At 41.3% G+C, this 19,518-nt stretch overlaps 1 protein-coding gene across 1 annotated transcript in view; it reads left to right on the top strand.

Moving 5' to 3' along the window:
• Nucleotides 1-590: 590 nt before the first annotated feature.
• Gprin3 (GPRIN family member 3) overlaps nucleotides 591-19,518 on the top strand; it is a 77,710-nt gene continuing 58,782 nt past the window's right edge. Inside the window, exon 1 of the mRNA XM_028789408.1 lies at nucleotides 591-740. The gene's annotated coding sequence lies outside the window, so the exon portion shown is untranslated. The remainder of the gene's footprint in view (nucleotides 741-19,518) is intronic.

A 19,518-nucleotide genomic window follows, 5' to 3' on the forward strand; every position in this document is an offset into this window, starting at 1 on the left:
CTCAGAGGGGTTGTGTCCAAAGCCATCTGTAGGTAGTGATGTAGGGGAAGGACCCTACATTTTGCAGTGACAACTCTAAATACTTACTATATTGTCCATTTTACAAAATATTAAACGCCCGTTGTCTGTTTGCTTTCATATCATTCATCGCACATGATTTTATGAGGAGCCACCTACTCTATACCTGTATACCATCGGTACAGTGACTTGCTGGAGGGAGTAAGGGCCAGACTTCCTGCTGAGTCGCTCTGAGTCCCCAGGCCTCTTCCTTAATCTCAGTCTTAACTTTCCATCTGTCACTGGTTCCCCTGCATCAGAAGCACAGCCAGCCAGTCCTCTAAGCTCTCCAGGGCACTATGCTCGGGAGGCCCAGAGAGCTGGCTGGGGCGGAGCTCACAGGGAGGCTGATGCCTGCCAAGCTGCAGTCGGGACTCAGCGGCTGGGGCCTGGCCGCCGCGGAGGGGCGCGCCTGGCTGGCGCGGATCTGCCCGCACGTGAACTCCACCTCCTTGCTGGCTGGGCGCCGAGCAGTCAAGCTGCCGGTCTCCACCCCTCTCCAGCGCCGCCTCAGCTCTTGGCATAGTAATCTCAGTTCCTGATCGCACAGGGCTGGCTCCTGGCTGCAGCGGACCGCGCGAGTCCGCCAGCAGCAGCGGCGTGGCGGAACCAGGGCTGGGAAGCGACTGGAAGCCCAGCAACGCGCAGACAACGGCCCAGCGGGGGACACCCCTCCGGAGCAGGTAAGCAAGCTGTAGCGGGAAAGGAACCGCCCCCGCGGCCACCTGGCCCAGTGGCCAACCTTGGAGACAGGAGCCTGGCAATGTGCCTGTGGTGGTGAAGGAGGAATTAGGTCCCACATTTTGTTCATGGATCCTTTGCCTGTTGCTTATGTCCCCGGCCCATTCTGCCATCCTGCTTCCCAGGAGGGGCTGTGGTCCCCGCAGGTGATGTATATCTCTACAAGGTTATTACTCCCTTAAGCTCTGACCCAAAGGTAAAAAAGAGAAGCCGTTTGCTGCTTCTGAGCTTGGAATCCTAATCGGTATGATATGCACACATCGAATATTCAAAGAGATGTTTGTGTGTATTTATGTCTGTGTATGCTTTTATATTATTTTCCTATGATTATTTGCTGTAAGGTAAGAACTCACTCGTGTACATTATGCTCGTTTATATGCGCGTATGTGTATGTATTTATTGATACATTTGCATATATATTTCTTCTTGAGGTCAGAAGGGAGAGACAAGGAAGGTCGGACTGAGGCTGATAAAAGGAAGTCATTGTAGAGCATGTTCAGTGTGTAGAGGTGAACTTTGGAACCACATTAAATCAAGGTAGCGACTAGAGATGATAAACCCTTCTCTGGGTATATTATAGCGAAGGCCTGAGGTGTTCATGAGTACACAGCAAATCTTCTTGCTTCCCAGATAGATGGAAAAGACAGGCAAGATTTTAGACGGTGGACAAAAGGGGAGGACAGAGAGGAGACTTAGGCACTGGAAAGTAGATTAGGGTAGAGAGAAGGCAGCCTAGGCACAGCAGAGTTCAAGGGCTTTTGAAAGGGTGTTGAGGGACGTCACTGGTTGCATGTAGGCAGGTCAAGGTTGGGATGATGGGAGAGCAGCTAGGGTGGGGGGAAAGGCAAAAGCCTCAAGGGGGAGGGAAAGAACTGAGCTTTAGCTAGCCATCCAGCTTCAAGCCACCTTTGTGAAGGTGTTTTCTTCCTTCCGTTTTCACAACACATTTGTTCAAGATCCATAGGTCCATGTTTTCATTTTATTTTTTCATGGAATCTGGGTCATGACAGAACTGGAAGAAACTGAAGTGTTTACACCACCAGAAAGATTTGGAGAGAGTGTGATTAAGGCTTAGCTTCATGAAATATTTACACAGCTCTTGCGTGGGCTTTTGTTTGCTCTTGTTGGCGCTTCTGCATATTTTATCTTGATAATGCTTTGAGCATACTTCTCCTGAATGAGCCTATTTTCCAGTTACAAACTATTCTTCTCTTCCCATGGTGTTCATCATCAGCCTGCCCTGAGTAACAGTGGTGGGAATAAAGATACATGAGTCACAGGGCAAAGAAGAAAGTCTTCTCTATTGCTCTCCTCCAATGGCCAGAGTAGAGAATGTTTTTTGACAAAAGAGTCGCAGAGAATGTGTTCGGTTTCTGTCAAGTTTGTGTACCCTGTGCATGTGTTTAGTGGAGGGACTGTATTAACAGGAAAACAAGGTAGTAATCACCACTGTTATCGCCAGTCTAGATGTTCAGTTATTAAAAGGAGTTTCAGAAACAGGCCAGGAACTCAACGAGACAGCCTTGTCCGCTGTGATGTGCCAAGGCATCACCTAATCACCACGTACTGGTGTGGACATGACATGGCGCAGCATGACACCCTCACAGGGTTGAGAGTTGAGATACCAGCTGAGTCAGGTCAACTGTGGTTGGTGAGGAAGTGAGCTTCCAGCAGGATGCACTAAAATTTCAGTGTTTTTGTTGCCTCAAAAGAATTTCCCAGCATAATTATTTGTTCCTGCAAATTTTTCTTGATCATCCCTGAAATATACTAGAAAAGATGTATTTAGACAGAGCTATCCTTCATTGTTAGTGTTTTGTCACAAATCTACACTGTACAGAGAAGCCTTTAACTACCAGGGATGGAATCACAGAATGGCACAATACTGGCTTCAGAAACAGAGGGCACACTTTGATTCACAGTTGCACTGGGGCTCTCCATGGCTGGTGTTTCTCTCCTGTATGCACTCCTTCATTCAACCAGTCAACATATATTTCAGTGAGCAAGGTGTGACCTTCAGATGTGAAATACAAGACTAAATAAGACACGATCCAAGCTTACAACATGTAATGAAGAGACAGATGGTGATAGCCATGGTGCTGTGGGAAGGAGCTTCAGAAGCCAGGCTGAGGAGAGCACAAGGCAAGTTTTCCAGGAACCAGGACAATGAGAGCTGCTGAGGGGCCCAGGAAGGCAATCCTGTGAGTACATAAAGGTAGAAGATGGGGAGAGAGAAGCAAGCAGTCTATCCCCTAGCTCAGTTCAGAAGAGCTTCTACCTCAGCTTTCAGGAAGACCTTCTGTTTCCAGACAATGAATCCATTCACACTGAGGCTGTTCTAGAGTGATTGTGCTTACCCACACTATATCCTCCAAAGATCTACAAATGATAGTTAGCTCAATTTGCAATTGTCTGCTCAGAGGAGAGAAAGGCCTTTGAGTAAGTCATGACTTCCTGTGCCTCAGCTGCTTTGTCCCCAGTGTCCATTGCTACACGGCATGCTGTGAAGTAACTGGGGGAGGAAAGATTGAGTTTATAGAAATGACTTTGAGAAATTCTGGAAACCTTTTCTGGTTTCATTTTTAACCTGTATTTCTTACCTCTTTACTCATTTGCTTTGAGACATGGTCTCCCTCTGTGGCAAAGGCTTCCCTTAAACTCACAATCCCCCTGCCTCAGCCTCTCAATTTCAGTGAATATAAGGTACTCACTATCAAATCCAACTTCCCAATCTTATTTTTAGGATAACAAAAATCAGGGATATAGTATGGATACTAGTGATTACATAAAGTATTTAAACATCTCAAGTGACTCCAAAAGGCAAATGTCATCAAGAAATAACAATTATCTCTGGGAAATGGGCCAAAGAGAGCAAAAAAGACACATGAAAGTTTTCAATCACTTTTAAGTAAAAGAAATAGTTTTATCAACCCCATAGTCATCAGGAAGTGACCTTCTAGACTTGGGTATTTCAAATTTCAGGTACCAAATGACCATGGAATCACCCACAATGTAATCACATTTAGTGAATGTGATCAGTATTTTGATTGTTGAATATACCAGGGAGCAAGATAACATACAAGAGTAAATGCTACTCAGGGGACTTTTAAATGGTATGTTTGCAAGTATGTACATGATGAACCATGGTGTAAGTATGTACCTCCTGTTGTGAGTAGTATGGGTGTTACTGCTTTAAGTGATAGAGAGGCTTCCAGTTTGCAAGACACAGCAGTTGAAGTAAGAGATCCACACATAGGCTTCTACACACTCTGCTGAGCAACCGAGCTGTATCACACTGAAACAGCCACCCCCAGAACTGACCAAATATGTCAGAAATCCAGAGGGCATGGATTCCTCAGTGTGGAATTCATCTGAGAAACTTCAGCAAGGAAATGGAGATTGTGTTCCTTTGTGAACGGTGGTTGGATTGAGTGGGTGGTGAGACAAGGGTGGTAAGTAAACATGTAGAAAATAGGTATTTACTACAGAGAAACCATCCACTCATGAATCAGGCCCCAGATGCCCACTTCTCATTCTCTACTCTCCACTCCCCAAGCTGCCCTGCCTGGCAACAGCAACACTCACTAATGTAGCAAAACTCTGGAATACTTCATGCTGCTACTGATGGCAGCCTTTATGTGGTGCCCAGGATCTTTAAACTTGTTCTTCCTACAGGTCTTAGGTCTTCTGTTGTATGTCGTTTGCCCTACAGCTTCCCATTCCTCCTCTTCTCCCTACAGTTGCTGTCTTATTCTCTTTCTCTGCATACAGAGCCCTTTATGTTGTTCATTATTTTACCTCTAAAATTTATTTTCTTAATACTTCTACTTGAAGAAAATCTAGTGAGAATGGCCATGACAGCGTGAATCTGTCCTGTCCTGACATTTTATTTTTCTTGCTGCCATCATTTCCTGATTGGACCTGGACTCAGTTGAATATGATAACTGAACTACTGACTATTGACAAGATGTGCCACAGTGTAGCATGACTCACTTCTCAGAACACAGATCCAATCACTGGAACAGAGGGACAAGGGGTAGTCAGGTGATTGTCACAAGTTCAAAAAGCAAGCAGAATCCCAGGCCAGGCACCATCACTTAGCAGCCATAAGCACCAAATGGAAGCATAGCATAGGCCATATTTTCTTTCCTTTAGTTGTTTTGAGTTTTCACTGTCATTTTAGTGTAAGGTTTAAATATGTTTGTGTGAACTTCTCGGTTTGGCAAAATGGCTCAAAGGATGATAGCCTTTGATCTAATCCTAATGATCTGAGTTTTATTCCACAAGCTAGAAGGAGGGAACCTCCAGGGAGTGCACCCTGCCTCCCACACATCCTCAGCCAGTCAATCAATCAATCAATCAATGAATTGCAATAAAGATTAAAAATTTAAAAGGCAATTAGCATCTACGTGTTCTACTGTAGGTGGCCTACTGCTTATCTTGGGGAGAAAAGTGAGAGCAGAAAGATTTTGAGCCTCTGAAAACCCTTCGACTTTCTCCAAACTCTTGATGTCTCTGCTCTGGAAGAAAGCCACACTGTGTGGTATTGTGCCGTTCTGAATGACGCTATGCCTTTATTCAGAACAACAGTGCCAGGACACAGACTCAGCAGCATGAATTCCTTGATTTGGAGTCAAATATAAGAACTTACGTGTTTTCCTGTTCCATCCTGGCCAGCATGGTTCATCCTTCTTTCCTATAGGAGAGTATATAGATTAGTAGTAATCTGGTGGTTAATCATTCAAGTCAAGTTTAGGATGATAATACTGAAGGCATTGACTTGAAAAGGCATTCTTTAAAAAAAAAAAAAGGCATTCTTGAATTCCATGAGGAAATGTATATATAATCTTACAGTTTAAATGACTTAGTGTGCTGAATCACAACTTTTTCACTGGGCATATGTTGGAGTTAGCAACACAGTGATAGCACTCCAGTGTTTAAGCTTGTAATTAAAATGCCTTATCTTGAAGCCCATCATAACTTACACTCAGACTATTAGTTGTAGACAGTAGTAACTGGCCCATGGCAAGATGGCTAAATGAAATGATCTTGTGGTTCCAAATCCAGAGGTGGAGCTTAAAAATCTTTGTATATGTGTATGTGTGTATGTGTATGTTTATATTCCAAAAGATTTTAGTGAATTATAAAGTTGCAGGGGAGTCTCTGTGAGGTTGGTAGCTTATCTTCAGTCACATTAGAGCCCAGGCACAGGGTGAGGATGACTGGGGTTGGGGAGATGAGTGTGGGTTTGTGCTGGTAGAGTCCCCTCTTTGGAGGCAGGAGAAGAGCCTAATTATGTAGTTTCTTCTTTAAAGTTGAGGGTGAATGAAGTACAGCTTTCCTATCATAAGGTAAAATGGAAGATGAAAAATATCTCTGTGTTTTATTTAGTATCTGTCTCCTAATGAGCTACAATTCGGAATGAAAACTTGGAAGAAAATGCTGAATTTTGCAATGGGGAGAATCTGTATAATCTGTATACTGTACTCCTTGGGGCCATTGTGTGAGCCCAGCTGTGTATACTTCAGACCATCTCGGTCATTATGATGTGAGGTGTCAATAAAAGTGTGGGGACCAGCTGGATAATCTTGAGCAGAACACATTCCGTTTGGAAAGCTTAATTCCTGGATCCTAAAGAGGATGCCTATCATGCTTGCTACTGCTAGGAAGTTTGCTATAGTCAGGATTCACAGCCTTGACACTTTCAGAACCAAGAAAACCATTTTAAAGACAGCAGAAGAAGACAGAAGAAGACTAAGCCACAGGCATCTCTTGGATCTGGGGTTGTTGACTGAATAGCAGCTATCAGAACTTCAAGACTCCTTCAAAATTCACATTTACATTTAACAATTTTATGAAGAGAATAAAAGATTCAAATAATATATTTTAAGCATGAATTGTAAACAAACCATTGAAGTGGGAAATCTACTTTGTAAGGCACAGGATGCTGATATATTCTTTATTATTTTCAGGGTTATTGATTATAAATAGCTTAAATGTTAAGTAGTAATATTGTATCAATGGTAAGTTCTTTTTAGTGTGCAACTTAGCTTAAATACAGTCCTTAAGGGAGTAGAGTGCTTGTATTAACTCTATTTTCTGCATAATCAGAGAATGTTTGTTTCAGTACTTTCGGACCATTGATTCCTGAAGTATAACCAGCTATGCCCATACCCTGCTCTTAGTGAGTACACTATACAAATTTTCCATGCTGCAGAATTTGGCATTGATTCCAGATTTTCATTCTGAATTCTGGCCCTATAGAAGAAAGATATTGAATAAAACAAGCATTTCTTCTTGTTCTCATTCTATGTTAGCCTGTGATAAGAATGTGCTTTCCCATGATAAGCTTTTATAAATTGTTCGAAAACGCAGGTGCTGTATATTGTGAGTTCTACTTTGTTCAAATTTGGTCTTTGTCTTTGCTGTGTGGTATTTATATATAAATGCTCATTTCCTCCAAGTCAGTTTTCTCAGTGCACACATCATAGGTTGATGCATGGCTATTTCCACAAATCCTCCTAGATTCTTCAGCACTGGGTATGACATAGTTGAATCTATAGCATGAATGTTTCAACCTATGCTTAGTGTATCATTATTTGAGCATGAATGTTTCAACATATGCTTAGTGTATCATTATTTGAGCATGCCCTTCAGAAAACTCTTCTATAAATTATTTCTCCTTAAAAATGATAATCAATATGAAGTAAATAGTTGGATGTTGGTTTTGTGTTCATGCAGAACATTGTCTGAAAGCAGTCAGAGAAGTGACATCTGTCAGTTGGGGAATAAATACTGAGCTCTGAGCAGGAGTGTCAAATGGCTTTGCAATCCCCACTGCCTCCCCATGATTTCTTGTCAGATTCTCAGAACAGAAGAAAGCATTCCAGAGATCTTCACTTCATGGGTCTCAGGCTTGGGCACATAGATACCAGCTTAGAAACTGAAACTCATCAGTCTGCAACCCAGCAAAAGCGTTGTAGCCCACAGTCAAGGTATTTGCTTTTCATCAAGGATGAGATCTATTATAAAAACATGAAATGCTGGCCCACAGTCTCTGGACTGACAAAAAACAGTTGCATGTGCTTTACTACAGTCTCCACTTCCTCCTGTTGTACTTCTGACCTTGAAGTTTCCTGTAAGTCACTTGTATTTAACCCTTCTGCTTTATTCTGAAATTCATTTAAACCTCATAAGTACAGGTCTTGGAACTCGGCACTGTGTATTCCTAGGGTACCATAGGACTCTAAAATTTCATGTCTCACCAGAGAAGAAAGATAATTATCCCACATACATCTAACTCCCTTTGAATTGGTAAGCTTAAAAAGTCTCCTCCTTCAAAGTATGTAGATTATATAAAAGCTTAATGAATGCAAATTGAGTTGAACTAGTATATTAGTAACAGACTTTTCTTTTTTTCATTTGGTTGCTTGCTTGCTTTATTTTAGCTATCTTAAAATTGAAATCATTATCAGTTTTTACAGTAATTTATCTTTTCTTCTTCTGAAAGAGCCAAGGATAAGATTTTATCTTGAATTGCTTTACATAATTTTAAAGGCATCATATGTTTATATACCATATTTGCATAGTCTTCTGAAAGCCCAGAGCAAGCCCTAGTTTTTTGAGTATGAATGTTTGAGTTAAACTTGCAAAAGTAGCACGGACACATATCCCAGTTCCTGGCTGGGTCTTGAAGACAGAGATATGCTCTCTAAGATGATATGTGATTGTGCATTCAGCCCTTCTCCAAAGCTCATCACTAATGCAGTTGGCATTGGATGGCAGAATTGTGCTATTGATATGGGTAAATAGGAGACTTTTGTCAGGATTGATGAGTGTGTGTTGCACAGAAAGACAAATGCCCCTCTGCTTATTCTGTTTGTTTTTAAGAAAGGGTTTCCTATATCTCAGGTTGCTCTCTAACTGGCTGTATAGTTGGAGATGACCTTGAACTTCTGACCCTCCTACATCTACTTCCAAAATGTTGGGGAAATGTATACACTACCATAACCAGATTTTTTGTGATAATGGAAATCAAACCCAGGGCTTTGTTCTCTTTAGGCACTCTCCTGACTAAAATGCACCCCTTTGAGACAACAGGATGTTAATCTCAGGCCAATCTTTCAGTAGCAAAAGCAAAAGCAAAAGCTGCCTCAATAGGTCTTATGGCTTTCATCCTTTCTCAACTTTCATGAACACTTTGGAAGCCTCCCCCACACCAAGCCGCCTACCTTATTTCTAAAAACATCTTCTCATCTAATTATTAATCCTGAAAGTGTTGGTACCTTAGCAGCTTTATGCCAAAAAGACAGTGCTGAGAATAGAATCATTTGTAGGGAATAGAGGACACAATACTATATCCACTCTGAGCTCTCTGGAGAAGTAGCATTTCCTTGTGCCATGAGAAGTGTGCAGGTGTAGGTGCCATGCCCTCTGAGATGTATTGTCAACAAGTAGGCAATCATGAAGGACAAAATTCTTCAGAGTTATTTTTTCTCAATAAAAATAAGAAAAAAGTAATATTTTTATGAAAAAAAATGGCCTCTAGATCTCCAAGTGATTTCTTTTAATATTTGAAACTGCAATGATGGCTGATTAAAAGACTGTCATTGTGGGTTTTGTGACTTCTAAGTGGAGGGCTTCTGGAGTAATAATGTAATGAGGGATGGACCAGTAATGTGTCGGCTCCTCTGCTTCATATATTGAAGAAAAGCATTGCTGGAATTATTCTGGAGCTGGCTTTTAAAACGTGGCTGAGGAAGACCCTTATTTGAGTAAGTGCAATTCATTAGGTCATTAGTCCAAGCACACTGAGCCTGCACTGTCTGCTAGGGATACCAGAGTTGACAAAAATAGTCTAATCATTTATATATATATATTTTTTTTTCTCCCAGACTTCTAGAATACTGCTATTGGTAACTATGATTCATCAAAGTTACAATGGGCCATATTTCTGGCCAAGATCTCAGGAATTCCTCTTGTATCCTGACAACAGGCATCCTTCCTCTGTCCCCCATATCTCTTCCTTCCTGTAGGCACCAGTGACTAAGGTTAGCTTCTGTGAATCTTCAGTTTGACTGCAAGTTGGCTTCACCCATGTTCCTTTCTTCCCGGGTAGGTCAACCTAAAAAACTAGAAGTCAAGAAACAGGGCAAAGTGAGAGGAATGAGGCAGATGCAAGAAAGACCTTCCAGTTTCCGCTGATGTCTAGCTATTGCACAGGAAATCTCTCCGGTATGAATTTGTCACAGCCTTGGTGAAACTTCAAGAAAATAGCTACAAATAAGAGAAGCAAGAGGGGCATTATTACAGAATTCATTTCATTATCATGATGCTATAATAATGTAACATAAATAATGTAACAGCCATTAGAGCAGACTCAATATGCTGATAAACCATTGCTAGACTAGCTGGTGATACTTAATTGTTAAAGAATGTTTAGAGACCATTGGTTTGGTCAGTTTCTTAGACTTGGGGACAATCTCTATCTTAGAACCTCCTCATTGGGGCTCCCCTTCCAGAATGCTGGAGATATCCAGCTTTCCACTGCTGCTCATTAATGTCCCAGCTCCTGTTGTGTCCACTCCCCACCCCCATCCCACCCCATTGCTGCTATTCATGCTCTTTTGTGGGCCTCCTCTGAAAGGCCACAACCCAGGTAAGTGAAGTGATAATGCATACCTCTGGCCTTTGAGACTTTCCCAGGGTGACTGACTGACTCTGTTTTGAACTTAAACTAGGAGGAAGGTGACCTGGCCTTATCACCCATGTGGCAAGAGAGGTTAAAAGGCAGGATGCCAGTCTGTAGTGAAAGAGCAACTATACCTGTGGCGTAGATTTGAGGTGGAGTGAAGAGGGAACAGGAGGTGAAAGAAACCTTGCAAGCAAGATGCAGTGCTGGTTCCAGGCAGTAAGAGAGCTCTGGTTCTCCTTTATATTTTCCTCTTTTTCCTGTTTTTTTTTTTTGTTTGTTTGGTTGGTTGGTTTTTTTGTTGTTATTGTTGTTTTTAATTCAGTTTACACCCCCTGTGAAGGCCCCCTTCCCTCCTCTCTTTCTAATCTCAGGCTAACAAATCCTTTAGAGAAAGGGGAACCCCTCCCCCTCCCCTTGTGTACCATCCCACCCTAGGACATCTGGTCTTAGCAGGCTTAGGCATATCCTCTCCCACTGAGGCCCAACCATCTACTTATTAAAATATGAGTGAGATAACAGAATGCAGCTCATACAACCCTAATGATGTTTTCAGATTTCCTGTCACCGTCACTCTGCTGAACCCATTTCTCATGGAAGCTTGAATTTCAAAATGAGGAAAGGGGTTCCACAAACTGTCCTGGAGGACACTATACATTCAGTCACACAGCCACAAAGCTCTGTGCTTCCCAATGCCATGCCACACTGTCCCTCAGAAATTATCAGTAAGGAAGGATTAAGCCGGATTTTATAAACAGCTTTCTTTCAACTTGGATTTCATTTCATGTCACTTTAAAAATAAATAGGAAAACTTCTGAAATAGTGATAAGACATATTTTTGAGTAAGTGGGTAATTTCAAGGAAGAGCCTTTTAAGTTCACAAATCATTGTATAGGCAATAAAACCTGTAAACATGGCTTTATCAGAATATCCAGGTAACTCATACGTTCTGCAAACAGCATTTCTTTGTTTCTCAAAAGCAAAACTAAGTTCATCCCCTCATGTCACGTGCACAGGTAGTGCATACATGTGCACAAGCACGTGAACACTCACATGGACAGCAAGAGAAAGCCAGGCCTGTGTTGAACTTACTGTGGACTTTGGACTTGGGATCTATTTATAGAACTAGCGTTTCCAAGGTTGATGTTTTAATCTTAGACGTTCATTACTCAGAAACATTAAGCAATGCCCTATGATAGCTTCTAGCCTAGTATTCTACATGAAACTGAAAACTGAAAATTTTTTGCACAGGAGGCTGGAGACTATCTTTAAACTCCAGTGCCAGGCAGATACTGAGATCTTTATTATCGCCCTTTGTGGCACTCACTTTTGAACCAGGGCTTGACACATTCAGTGAGCTATACCACCAAACCCTACCTGTGGTTCTAATGCAGTAGTAAGATCAAAACATACTGAGCTCGGCCAACTTTGAAAATGAAAGTTAAGGATTTTTAAACATTATTGATATTTTCCTAGTAAATAAGAAATTGAAGGCGTTCTCTTCTGGGTTGGTCTTGTCCTGCTCCTCACCCTCTGGTAGGCTTTCACCATGATTATCAAGTCAAAATTCTGTCTCTTGCAGGTTGTGGTAGCACAGGACTGTGCTCTGCTGTGTCTAGAGGCTTCCAGACTGACCTGTGACATAAACTTAGTTGTCATTAGTATACCTCTTAGTTAAACAGTTATGAAAAAGTATGAGTATCTCTTTTAAATATATGTGGCTGGAAGGGCAAAGCTGTAATTTCACAGGTAATATTTCTTATGTGGAAGCTGATCTATTTAAATAGGTCAGGAGTCCACTTAATAAAAATATTCACTAAAATTGATTTAGATAAGTAACATATAACAGAAAATTAATGGAAATTGGACAGAAATCTGGACATGGCTCAAGAGGCTACGCTGTGGGCCTTATAACCCAGTGTCCATTCAGTTCCTACTGAGGATCTCAGCTCCAATGCCTGCTTTCCTTTCTCCAGTTCTTAATACTTTTTTTTCTGTAGCTTTGCTCCAGGTTCCTGAAGTTAAGGTGACCTTGACATTTTTTGCCAATATAAATCCTTCGTACCTATACCCTTCTGCTCACTAGCAAGCTTGCTTTCATTCATTTGTAGGTGGATTTGTAAGGAGATGCCCCATGGCACTTTCATGTCTGGGCAGCACTTTCCAAACTGTGGGTTGTAAACCCCTTTGGGGGTTTAATGACCCTTTCACAGGGCTCCCCTAAGACCATCAAAAAACACACATGTTTACATTACAATTCATAACAGTAGCACAATTACAGTTATTAAGTAGCAATGAAAATAATTTTGTGGTGGCGGGAAGAGGGGAGGGAGGAGGTCACCATAACATGAGGAACTATTTTAAAGGGTCACAGTGTTAAGAAGGTTGAAACCAGTGTTATAGGTAGTAGGGACACAGAAAAGCTGATTTCTGTGCTGCTGCCTGCAGCCTTCAGGGAGTGTGAACATCTGCCATGCATGCTGAATACAAAGCTCTTGAAAACCTGGCCCTTTGCCATAATCCTTTCTTTGTCCTTCCTGGACACTTAGAAATCTTAGGTAGGAAGTTCCTTCATTGATAACATGCACTGCAGAGACTCATATCACAGACTTCAAGGTGTGTTCTGAAGGTCAGTATTATGAACATAGACAAAGAGGCTCTATTTTCATAGCTAGACACAGAGACTCTGAAGCTACTTTAGACACAAAGGCAGAAACAAGTACTGACTTAGGGGTAAAAGCTAGTATGTTTTATTCACTTGGAGATTTTTTATAAGGCTGAGTCAGATGTGGAAGTTTAGCATATTGGTTTCTTGGAATTTGAAAAATCAGCTACATAGAGATGGGAACTAGGTTTGAGTAGTATTCGCGTGCTTTTTCACATAAAGTGCCCTTAAGTGAATGGCTATAGTGTAACTATTATTAGAGCTGTTTTTCCTTGGGAATTTGCCCTCAGAAAGCATTGCTGAATGTTTCAAGGCACCTGAGCACCATGACCATACATTTTCACGAGCATCTGGTGTTTGGTCACAGCTCCTTTAAGCGGGCTGCCAATTCCTGTGATTTGAATTGGTGAGGGGGGAAATAGCTGTGGTTTCCTGCTGGAGTTTCTAAGCAGTAGTGAGAGGAGCAGAGCCGATACAGGTCTGTGGTTGGCAGCGTGCACACTACTGCTCTCTTTAGTGAACAAACAGGAAGCCAACTTTTGTACTTAACTGATTCAACTTACATTCAGTAAGGACAAATTCATGTACCAGTGTGGAGAGTGTAAAATAAAAAGAAGGTCCTGCCTTTAAGGAGTAAAATTCTAACAAAGAAAGTAAAGCAGTAAGCACTTAGACAAAGAAAACGAAGCAATCACAGCGGAAGTAATCTATTTGTACTAGACATACACTGTGATAAGCCCAATTAATTGGAGTTGTTTCCAAATATTTAATGTTATATTTTATAGTTAGTAAACATGACTCAAAGTAGTGTGATGTTGGGAAACATTTTAAAGAAAGAACTTGTAAAGTCTGGTAGTTTGGGTGTGTTGATTGGTGGGTTGGCTGATTATTTTTGAGACAAGGTTTTATTCTGTAACCTAAACTGGTCTTAGACTTCCTTCTAGCCCAGACTGTATAGAACTTACTGCATTTACCCTGCCTCAGCATCCTGAGTGCTATGGTTATAAGTCTGAGCCACCATTCTGTGCTAGAGAGAGTTTTTAAAGAATAGACTATTTTGGCAGTGAACCAGGTTCCCAGTTCCACAGCTCATTTCTTGGTGTGTGTGTGTGTGTGTCCATGAGTGTGCAGGTATACATGCATGCAAAGGTCAAAGCAGGACATCCATTGCCTTCCCCTGTTGGTAGTCACTGTGTCCCTTGGGAGAATCTTTCACTCAACTAACTAGTAGCCCACCGTTTTGGCTATACTGGTGTCCAGTGAGATCTCAGGATGCACCTGACTGCCCTTTAATACTGGAATTTCAGCAGCTATATCTGACTTTTCACACTTACATCAACTGCTAGGGTTTCAAACTCAATTCCCTATGAACATATTTACCGCTGAGACATCTCCTCTGCCCTAGTATATTACTTTTTATATGAATAGAAGGAAAAGGCATATTCTAAGCCCCCATCATGAAAAAGGTAAAAAATGAAATGGCATATGTTAATGACGTTATATTATCTCATTTTGTACTGCCATAGTTTTTAAAGGTTTATTTTTATGTGTATCAGTGCTTTGCCTGTGCATATCTGTGTATCTCATGTATGCAGTGCTTGGAGAGAACAACGTAAGTCATTGGATCCCCTGGAACTGTAGTTACAGACTTGTAAACTGCCATGTGGGTGCCGGCAACTAATCCTCTGCAAGAGCAGCAAGTGCTCTTAGCTACTGAGCCATCTCTCCTGCCACTATGATAATTTTTAATGGAAAGGCATAGAAAATGTTTTATAACTCACCACATACTCTGAACAGGAAATATTTAACGGAAATCATTATGGAAGCTAAACAGCTATAATGATACACAATGGTAAACCATTCTAAGTTGTTCATCTGACACATCGCTACAGCCTCGGATTGCTTTTGCAACCATTCAGTGTATCTTTTATCTTTTCCATAGGCTCAGGAAATCCATCAGTGAAATATTTTAACATTTCATTTATATCATCCAATTTTCTCCTTTCTAAAATAGGCAAATAAGTTGTATCATTTAAACAAGAATCTATGAAAACCATTGAAAATTTACAAACCCGTGAAATAAGGAAGAAAGCACAGGGTTTAATTGAACTCTGCAATGCCAAGGAGGAAAAATTTGGCAACAGTGTATGCCTCAGTTGTATCGGTGTGCTCGTCTACTCTGATCACATAGAAACACTCCTGTGGTACCTACCACTTGCCAGTTACATACCCTGCACTTTGGATGGAGAGACAGGGCATTCTATGTGCAGGAAAACTAAAATTTGCTTCTTACCCAAAAAGACTAGAGGAGAGAACAGAAGAAACCAAAGAGGGAGGGGAGAGAGCACTGAGTGTAGCCTTACTGTGGAAGTAGAAATGTTATGGGTCTAAAAAGATGAAGTTTTCAAATTTTATGCTTATGATGTGAAAGGTTTTTTAAAAAGCAGCAAAGAAAAAAAAATCAGGTGCTCTCTTAATGTGTTAGTGGGTACCTGAGTTCCTGAGACTGCAGCAGCTTCTAGATTCTCGTGCAGTTATAAAGATCCATGTATTCTAAATTAGCATTGGGATGAAATGTGTTTAGCTCACTAAGTGAGCAGCTATCGTGGCTTACCAACATAGAGTATGTACTGTGCCAGCTGTTTCCTCCCCTGCTCACACAGCTGACTGACCTGTAGCTCTCTGCTGCTGCTCAGAATCTTAGAACAGTTGAATATTACATACTTTTAGTCTGGAGAGAGATCAGAACCCAAATTTGAAACATGGTTTCTGTTCAATGTGTATTGAAGATCAGCAAAGTAAAAAAAAAAAAAACAAAAAACAAAAAAAAACAAAGAGGAAGTCAATTAAGGACTATCTACTCTTTTGGTTATGGTGATAGTCATACCTTAAGCATTTGTAAGAATTTAGACTTGCACTCCTAAAAAGAGTAAATATAACTGTGTGTGAATTGTTTTCATTATTAAAGACAATAAAACCCAGCTTAGAATTATGGCCCAGAGTATAGCATCCTCCTAATTCTGAGGCCAGAAATGTGAGTCATTGGGAGAAAATGCTTATCCTGACCATGTCAAAATGGACTTAAGATTTGAGCTAACAGTTCCATTGACTAAGATAGCACCATGTTACTGCCCTGGTGAGCACGTATACGAGCATCATGTTTAGTGTATTCCCTGGTGTCTATGATTTGGGCATGCCTGGTCTACATGCATATGCAGACAAGAGCAGGATGCCTTCTCATCTTGTAGACTGACTCACAAAAAGGCTAAATGTTGAGCTACTTAGAGTCCTGATAAGATGTGAGCTTTCTATCCCAGCAGGAGAGCAAGACACAGGCCTCAGTAACTATCATCCAATCAGATTAAAGCAAATCCTGTAACAAGGCTGCCTTGCTGCATTGAGGCGATGAAGAGAGATCGGGTGAAGATTATTTCACACACACACTGGCATTTTCCCAGACACTTAAATTTCAGTAATTCTAAGCTCTTTAAGAAATGAATTTTCCCCTGCCAGTCTCTTTTATTTCCACACATTGCCAGTCTCTGTGTACAATTGATATATCAGTACTTTGGGATGGAGAGGAGGGAGAGAGCATGGTCAAAGCAGGCAGTACTTGTGACAGCCTGAGCTGAGGAGTACAAGCCAGACCCCTGCCCCATTTGAAAAGTGGAATGATTCTCATTGGATTCAGGCCAGGCAGATTACTAGACGCAATGTTTCAAAGCGGTGTTGGCAGCACCATGAACAACTGCAGCTTTTTCACCATAAGGAACCACTAAGTGGTTTTTGGGCTCAGACTAATAGGATCAGAATGGTTTCAACCGGATCTCACTTGACACCATGATTATGAGACTGTGAAGTACTCCAACCTCAGGCATGAGTGGGGATCAGCAGTCACGGCACTACTCCACCTAGAGAGCAGGAGGGAAGGCCTGGGACAGTGCTCTTCATTTGACTGCTGCACTGCAGTAAAGCATGCTGTCTGAAGGCATGGGTATCTGTGAATTCAATATTGAAGTCTGAGGAGGACCCAAGAAGGCTATGGGGCTGAGAGCTGTGCCAAGATAGTTGAGCCTCATCTGTAACTGTAGAAAACAAAGTTACAAATACTCCTGGCAAAGATGAAACAGGAATTGGTGACTTCATGTCTAGAGGCAGAAAGGGTACCAGACCCACCAAACTGGCAGAGAAAACATTGATACTATTAACAGAACTAGAAATGTCAAGAGTAAGAGTCTGTGTGGGTAGAAGAGCACTAGATCCAGTGGAGGATGCTGTTTGTGGTATATGGGCCAACTGCACGTGAAGAGCTCAACAGGAGATTGAGAGAGAGGCCGCATGACAGCCAGCATCATTAGATAGTGTGGATGCCAAGGACACAAAGCCGGAATCTTCACAAAGGGAATTCAGAGTCAGAGAAAGAGAATTTGAGGTCAAAGCTACAAAGAGGTCCTCTGCCAGTGAGAGGGAACATGAGGGAGAGGTGGCTGTTACAAAATGATGCCTGAACACCATCACAATTAGGAAAATGGTTGGTGTTGCTGTGGAAAGGAAATAAGATTTAGCACTGAGTGCAGCTCCACACACAGTAGGCATAAAAGTAGGAGCAGTTACTAGGTTGTCATTGGAAGGGCACACTCATCTTCCCAGCCTTTAGAGATTTTAAAAACTATAACTCAGATCTTATGGGGGTACTGCGTGATGCTGCCTTTAAAAAAATAAATCACAGGTAAATTTATTGCATAATAACATCTCCTGGCCTTTAGAGGGTAAAATGAAGTAGTTCACCCCAGTTTGGAAGAACTGTGTAGTTCTGACAGAGCATATTGTTTTTCCGTAGCTCTCTTGAAAATGCCCTGTTTGCAAAAACAAATTTCTCTCAACCAGGCTGAAGCCGAATCCCAGAATCCCATCAAGTTACATGAGGTAAGAGCAACAGGCATGACAGCTTCCCTCGTCCCTGTGTAGTGTGTATTAAAGCTAAGTAGCAGCCCTCACAATGGCGGCAGCATGTATTTATGAAAACACAATTGGCTTGAAATAATTAGCAAAGCGAAAACTTAAACAGAATGTTGCATGGCATGAGCAAACACAGTTTCCTATGCATGAGTGAGGCCCAGGAACGCCATCCAGTCTGTTTGCACTGTTTCTCTCCCAAGAAGCTGAGCGTCTCTACTTTGGTGCTAACAAAAGCCAGTTTGCTTTGCTAGGAAACTATTTGGAAAGCATCTCTCTTTCTGGACCATCAATTTTTTTTCTCTCTCAAATCAGCCATTTTAAAAAATGTATGCAACTAAGAAATCAGTGAGGATGTAGCAAACACTTCAGACATCTGCATTTCCTCATGAGAAACCACTGCAGGAAGCAGGCTTCTGTGCTCTCTACTGACTTTTCCCCAGCATAGTACAGTATGATATGCATAAATGACTCATCAAAAGGTATGGGCACTTCCCAGGACTAGGAAGATGATTAGGTTGGGAAAGTATTTGCTATGCAAGCATGAAAACCTGAGTTGATATCCTAAGCATTCTGGTCAAAAGCCAGCACAACAATGCACACTTATAATCCTAGGACTTCCAAGTGGAGACAAGAGCATCCCTGGGGCTTACTGGCCAGCCAGCCTAGCCAACTAGGAAAATCTTAATTCAGTGAGAGACCCTATCTGAAAAAATAGTAAATTGGAGAGCAAAAATAAGACACTGATAAGACCTTTGTCCTACACATGGACACATACACACACACACACACACACACACACACACACATACACATAGTCATATCCATATGCACATTTAAGTACACACAAATGCACATATATTAATATGCCTACATATGTGCTCATTCATACAGAGTATACATATACATATGCACAAATGTACATGCAGAAACACATATACTCATATGTACGTACACAGGCACATTATTACATACATACTTATGTACGCAAATATACATACATGCAAATAGACACACACATTTATATATGTACACACATAAACATACATACACATATACTTATGTATGCACATACATGCAAACAGATACATATACACCATTTATATAAGCATATACATACATACACATATACTCATGAATGCATATACATGAAGACAGAAACACACACATACACACACATGTATTTACACATGTAGTTGAGTATATCCACAAATACATGTAAGCACACACATACACACATTCACATATGCACACACATACACATTTTATACATATGCATGTATGTACATGCATGTGTACTTTGTCCATACACATATACATGCATATACATGCACACGTGTATTTATATATGTACCACATGCATGCCCACACATACACACTCATGTGCAAACACTTGCACATACATATA

This window comes from Grammomys surdaster, unplaced genomic scaffold (assembly GCF_004785775.1).
Source record: "Grammomys surdaster isolate TR1022 unplaced genomic scaffold, NIH_TR_1.0 125832, whole genome shotgun sequence".
Lineage (NCBI taxonomy): Eukaryota > Metazoa > Chordata > Mammalia > Rodentia > Muridae > Grammomys > Grammomys surdaster.